The sequence below is a fragment of the Mauremys mutica genome, chromosome 3 (assembly GCF_020497125.1).
Source record: "Mauremys mutica isolate MM-2020 ecotype Southern chromosome 3, ASM2049712v1, whole genome shotgun sequence".
NCBI classification, from domain to species: domain Eukaryota; kingdom Metazoa; phylum Chordata; order Testudines; family Geoemydidae; genus Mauremys; species Mauremys mutica.
The window spans coordinates 28714180-28721379 of NC_059074.1; the positions used below are offsets into that span (position 1 = coordinate 28714180).

The following is a 7200-nucleotide window of genomic DNA, read 5'->3' on the forward strand; positions in this document are numbered from 1 at the left end:
ATTTCCTATTTGCTTTTACAAACGGAATATTATATTTGGCTAAGTAGTTGGAATGCAGGTTTCAGAATAACTGGAATTATTCTTGACTAAGGGAGAAAGAAACTCTTTAATCTATTTTTTTTTACTCTTGTTCAAGTTACTAATTCAGAATTAAAAATAAAATGTTTAATATATTTGTATTTAATATTAGGAACAGTAGACTGATTTAATTCAGCGTTTTATAATATCTGTTTTACTGCTATCAAAGCCTACTAAAGCATTTGGCCATGATTTTTTAGAACTGACTTGTAATTTTTAGGTGCCTCAGAGTTATTGGGATTTGTGTGTGTGTATGCCAAACTTAAGTCTCCTTAAAAAGGGCCTGATTGTCAGAGAGTAGATGCACAGCTCTTTTGGAACATATGGCCTATTCTAGGGGGTCTCAAGCTGAGCACTCAGAAACAGAAACACTAAAAACCACTAATCAATTTAGAATATCTTGACTTTGGTGAAGAAATCTAATCAGAAATTTAATGAAGCCCAAGTGGCCTGTAAAGTTAAGTCATTCTCAGACTGAAACAGATAATATGACCAGCTCAAATGGTTAGTTGTATGACTAGAGAGTTTTTTTTCAGATACCATATAACATCTACAATGCATTTTCCTTCCACAAAGCTCAGATTAGAAAGTGTTTTGAGCTATGTAAAATATCTACATTGAGATATTGCCTTTTTAGAGTCATATACTGCCCTGGTCTTGCAGGCAGAACATCGATTGAGAACAATGGAAGTTCTACTCTTGGTTCAGAGGAACAGAAGACATGGCAATATATAGCTAGGCATTAAGCCATTTGTGCTCTTGCCTACTTCCACATTGGGTTATTCTGGATGTTAAGAATCATCAAAAGATCAAAGTAGGTATGAGATTCATTTTGAATATTTACAATTCCTACTGCCAGTGAGTTTGATTATCAGCAACATAGAGAGCTCAACTTTTGGTATCAGTTTGTACAATGGACTAATAAAAGTTGTTAGCATTCTATGAAATGGAAACCCTAACATTATCCTCTCTATGCAATACATACATATATGTATACTTCTCTGTTATACAGAAATATAAATGATATAATATTTCTGTAAGCAGGCAAGCAAATTGAGTTTTCAGTTTAGTGGCTGAATTGAAAAATCTGAAAGAAAATTTGATTAATTTCAAATCAAAACTCAATTCTTTTAATTTTTTTTCCTCACCAAACTAAAATTTAAAAAAAAAATCATTCATGTTGAACAAAGTGTTTAGAATCTCATTTCAGATTCAAAATAACATTTTTGGAAAAAAAAGTCAAAAACAGTTAATTTTGACAGTTCTGAGTTTAATTGTTTTTTTTCCAGCCAAAATCAGTTGCTGAGTTTGACACAAAAAAATCATGAAATATTCTCAGTGTCCCCAAAACACGTTTATTGGTGGATTCACTATTCACTGAAAAATGTTGCACAACTCTGTTCCTAACACAGTACACACACATTGTATCTGATCCAAACTTACCCTCTTCCTAATTCCTGTCTGTATACAAAGCGTAAATATAAATAGCCTAAAATATACCTAAAGATACAGTGTACAGCAGATAGAAATAACTGTTGCTAATGCTCAGAGGAGGGGGATTTTTAGGTGACAGCACTATTGTGGAAATCAGTTATTTGAAGTATTAGTCTTAAATAGCAGCATATTTTCATTTCAGAAAATTTGGTTAGTTCAAGGGACATTAACAGGATTGGAAGGCCCAATATTTTTCATTCATTGCCTGCAAAGATGATGCAGTTCTCAAGAGTGAGACTGAACTCTGCAATGTCCCCCTGGCACCAGTTAATTCCACTGGTGGGGTTGTTCAGTGACTACCATCTAAATACCCATACTGGGCAGCCTCTGCACTCTGTGAATGCCATGGAGTGGGGCCTTGCACCAGGTCCAGATAGGCTGATATGGATGAAGATGGCTTGTAGATGGAGTAGAAAATCCATAACTATGTGGTTCAAGTGATGCAAAACCTTCTTGTGGGATCGGGTTGTGGCAGCTACTCTGCCATGGGCTTTGGGGTCCATCTCCACATTAATCTCCCACACAAGATTAATTGGCCTTTGTGGGAAGTGGGTGAGGTTGAGTTTCACCCTATGCATATTCAGTGGGATTTCTGAAAGCAGTCAGCATTTACTTAACTCTACTCCCACTGCAATCTATGGGTGTTCACTATTGACTTCAGTGGGAGACAAGTTAGGCCAATACTGAGTGCTTTTGAAACTCTTACCCTTTTGCTTTTGAAAACAAACATACTGACGCTTTAAAATAATAAATCAAGGCTCCCTTTCCCTCACTTAGGAACAACTATACAATAACAGATTAATATCTGTACACAATGGAGCACGCCAAATTTCAGTGTTAAGCTTCCAAGGGATTACAAACAGCAAGAAAAAATATTCAAATGATGAAAATTCCCTTGACAGTGTCTTTTTAAATATACTGAACAGAAGGATGGATGGGTATTTCTCTGGAGCATTCTCTTATTTATAAACACGCAAGTCGGCAGCAACATATTTCATTCTAAAATAGTACTTTATTATTGCAAAGCGTAGTGTTCCTTGATTTTTTTTCTCCACTAAGCACTAATATGTCAAAGACCACATATTTAATGCACTTCTCTTGATGTCAGAAGAATGCGGCATACCCTAAAGCACAGATGTTTGAATAGTGTTAAATCCAGTTGGTGGTTAATCTCAGGCATCTGTCTGTGGCACACATAAGGAACACATTGAAATGATACTGCAGTTTATACAACACTAATAAAATAATCATGATCCATATATATTAGTTCTAAGAATTAAATGTGTGTATAAATATTTACGGTCAATTCTTATATTTCTTTTAAACAATCTCTCATTTGTATTGCTTTCCATGATATTTCCTCTTATTCAAAGGGCACATAAGAATAAGAATACTTATTTTTTAAAGCCAGATTGTGATACTCTTACTCATGCTGAATAATACACCAGTATTCCCTCTGAAGTCAGTGGGTGCAAAGTCCTGCTGAGGTTGAGAAAGCATATCAGAATTTGGCCCTCAATAGTTACTCCTGTTGTTAGCTATAGTGTTGCTAGTTCCCTACCCATACCTCCGACTATGTCATGCCTGATCAAATTTGCAGATGACCCAAGGGTGGAGGGTGGCCAACACTTTGCATAATAGAGCTAAAATTCACAGGGATCTTGATGAATTGGAGAACTGGGCTATAGACAACAAAATGAAATTTAAGAGAGACAAATGTAAGGTGCTACACTTATGGAAGAAAAAACAAATGCACAAATACAGAATGGGGAATAACTGGCTTGGCAGCAACACTGCTAAGAGAGATCTGGGAGTTGTGGTGGATCACAACCTGAACATGAGTCAGAAATGTGATGCTGTTGCAAAAATAGTAAATGCAATTTTAGGTTGCATTAACAGAGGCACAGTATGCAAGTGACGGGAGGTGACAGTTCTGTTCTACTTGGTGTTGGTTAGGTCTCAGGTATAGTACAATTTTGGTCACCAAATGTATAGAAAGGATGTAGAGAAGATGGAAAAGATCCAGAGGCGAGTGACGAAGATGATCAGAGGGATGGAATGCAACCCATATGAGCAAAGGCTGAAGAAACCAGGTATGTTTAATTTTGGAAAGAGGAGATTACTGGGGGAACATGTCTTCAACCACTTGAAAGGCTGCCATAAAAAAGATGGAGAAACGTTGTTCTCTCTTGCCACAGCGGGCAGGATAAGAGAAAATGGGCTCAAATTACAGCATTGCAGATTTAGATTGAATCTGAAGAAAAAAATTCCTAACTGTAAGAACAGCAGAACAACAGAATTGACTACTAAGATTGTGGAAGCTCCTTCAGTGGAGGTTTTCAAAAAGAGGCTGGGATAGCCATCTGTCTTGGTTGGTTTAGATACAACAAATCCTGCATCTTGGCAGGGGGTTAGACTAGATAATCCTTGAGGTCCCTACTAACCCTATGATTCTATGCTGGCTATAAATGCAGGCCCAGATTCTTTATCTTATTTATACTGGTTTTACATCCATATAACTATTCATCAGATTCACACCTGTGTGCAAGAGATCCAAATCAGGCTGCCAGCTCCGCTGTCTGTGGATCAGCAAGGAAGACTTAGGTACTTAGGTCTTCCACTTGCTGTTTGCGCTATACCAATTAGTCTATAACTAAACTTTGGATGGTGACAGGTTTCAGAGGGGTAGCCGTGTTAGTCTGTATCAGCAAAAACAATGAGGAGTCCTTGTGGCACCTTAGAGACTAACAAATGTATTTGGTCATAAGCTTTCTTGGGCTATAACTCATTTCATCAGATGCATGGAGTGAAAAATTGAGGCCTAACCTGATCCTACAACCTACCCTGAGGATGATCCCTTACTCTCAGACCTTGGGAGACAGGCCAGTTCTCGCTTACAGACAGCTCCCCAACCTGAAGCAAATACTAACCAGCAACTACACACCACACAACACAAACACTAACCCAGGAACCAATCCCTGTAACAAACCCCGTTGCCAACTCTGTCTACATATCTATTCAAGGGACACCATCATAGGACCTAATCACATCAGCCACACCATCAGTGGGATCATTCACCTGCACATCTACCAATGTGATATATGCCATCATGTGCCAGCAATGCCCCTCTGCCCTTGTGCATTGGCCAAACCAGACAGTCTCTATGAAAAAGAATAAATGGACACAAATCAGACATCAAGAAGTGTAACATTCAAAACCAGGAGGAAAGCACTTCAATTTCCCTGGACACTCAATAGCAGACTTAAAAGTGGCTATTCTTCAACAAAAAATCTTCAAAACTAGACTTCAACGAGAAACTGCAGAACTGGAATTAATTTGCAAACTTGACACTGTCAAATTAGGCCTGAATAAAGACTGGGAGTGGCTGGGTCACTACAAAAATAATTTTCCCTCTGTTGATACTTACACCTTCTTGTCAACTGTTGGGAATGGGCCACATCCGCCCTAATTGAATTGGCCTCATTAGCACTGACCCCCACTTGGTAAGGCAACTCCCATCTCTTCATGTGCTGTATATTTATACCTGCCTACTGAATTTTTCACTCCATGCATCTGATGAAGTGGGTTCTAGCCCACAAAAGCTTATGCCCAGATAAATTTGTTAGTCTCTAAGGTGCTACAAGGACTCCTTGTTGTTTTTGTTTAAACTTTGAATGTGACTTTTTCAAATGGATTATCACTTAAGTCACCAGTGCCACTCTATGTTCAAATAATGTTAAAAAACTTATTACATGTATTAGTTGAGGCAGATGATATACCACCTTTTTTACTCACCCTGTTTTTGCTGTGGTAGCTTGAGTCTCCGAAGTATGAGTGATTTTACTGCATTAGAGCTGAGTAGTTACCTCCCATTTGGAGACCCCTGTGCTCCTGGGACAACAGAGAGAAAGAAAGGAATTTCAGACGAAGCTCTGAATTTCTTGTTTGATAAATCTCAGACTTTACTACATTATTGTCCAAACCTGCTCAAATAGAGCCTGATTTCTAGAATAAAAAACTTCCATCAATGTCAATGGATATGGCTACTCAGCTACTGCTGAAAATCAGGCCCATAAACTGCACCTCTCACACATGGGCGCGCTTGCGCACATACACACAAAGTCTGAATCATTTACATAAACAATTACCCCTTTTGCACAAAGGAAAGACAATTTTGCATGGACAATTGGTGTATGTACAGTTAAGTAGGTGCTATTTAGGCCAATCTTGCAGATATCACTTGCACAAAACTCCCAGTGAGAGTTTGCCTGGGAAGAGTTGGATTGCATCCCTGTTTTGAAAAGTCAGTCCTAGCATAAATATTAAATTAAGGGAATTTTGTTCTTTTATTAAGCAGTGTTTAAGGGCCTGATCTTGCAAATACTGAAGTATCTTTACTCACGTGAGTCATCCCATACTCATATGAATAAAGCTAAGCATGTGTATAAGTGTTTGCAGATTAAGGCCCTAAAAAAGAAAAGAATAAAAGTATCAAGAAAGTATTTAAGAGTTCACAAGAAAGATTAGCTCACAATGGTCTTGCTGTTAATACAAAAGTAAAGTACATACTATTGGCTGCTTTAAATATAAAATGCCATTGGGCCAATTATAGTTTATTTCCCAAGAATAATATACTTCCAATACTATTAATATGCATACAACCATATGTCACCATTACGGTATGTTCAGAACATTCATCTTAAGATGTAGATCTGTATTGTTTAGCTGTAGTAAAATTCTTCTGCAAAGTGGAAAATGCACATATTCAATAGCCACTTTTAAAATGTACAGTAGGGGTGAAATTCTGCTAGCAGCTACCTCATTGTAAATCTGAAGAAAAATCCATTAACACAGGATGTTTCTCTGGATTTACAGTAGTTTAAATCAGAGCAGAATCTGGCTCATTGTCTCCACCCTTACTCCACTGCCAACATACACAACTCCTATTTTTTGATTTACAACAGCTCAAAGAAGTGTCTAATCCCATCATTCATTACTTTCTTTCTACTGAAACTTTAAAAAAAATCAAATTAAATTTTGTCAAAAGATCGATTCTAGTATTGACTATTTTGTACTAAGACATGTTTTTACAGATAATGTAAAAACCCTCCATAATAACAAAAATTAAAATAAGATCTGGTTTTATCTGGGAAATACTGACCATAATTTAATTAACAGCAGTGATAGGGTACCCCATTACCTTATTCACAGATTATCATTTAGGTCTCAATCTTGCAATGGGACCCACCCCACAGGAAGACTCCATCTGCACAGATCCTGTTTCAGGATCAAAGCTCTATATTTTGGAATACAGTTGACTTACTACAAGTAAAACTATGAACTTTAAGTGGTGAATGAGTTCACATACCTGGGGTCCACTATCGCAGTCAACCTCTCACTTGAAATGGAACTCAACATCCACATCGGAAAAGCTGCTACAACAATAGCTAGACTGAGCAAGAGGGTATGGCAAAACAGTAAACTGACAGAACACACAAAGATCTGAGTCTATCATGCATATGTTATCAGCACACTTTTGTATGGAAGTGAGGCATGGATCTTATACTCTCATCAGGAAAAGTGGCTCAACATGTGCATTGTCTTCGTCGAATCTTTGGAATCTCCTGG

The 7200-nt window shown here is 37.6% G+C and overlaps 1 long non-coding RNA gene across 2 annotated transcripts; it reads right to left on the bottom strand.

The window, feature by feature from the left end:
* Positions 1-1327: 1327 nt before the first annotated feature.
* LOC123367416 lies at positions 1328-6640 on the bottom strand. Of its 2 annotated transcripts, XR_006578453.1 has the most exons (3): positions 5975-6640; positions 5368-5463; positions 1328-2756 (listed from the first exon to the last, which is right to left on the bottom strand). It is a non-coding gene; the product is annotated as an uncharacterized LOC123367416 (long non-coding RNA). The 2 variants fall into 2 exon arrangements; XR_006578452.1 differs by having other exon boundaries at positions 5368-6640.
* Positions 6641-7200: the final 560 nt, after the last annotated feature.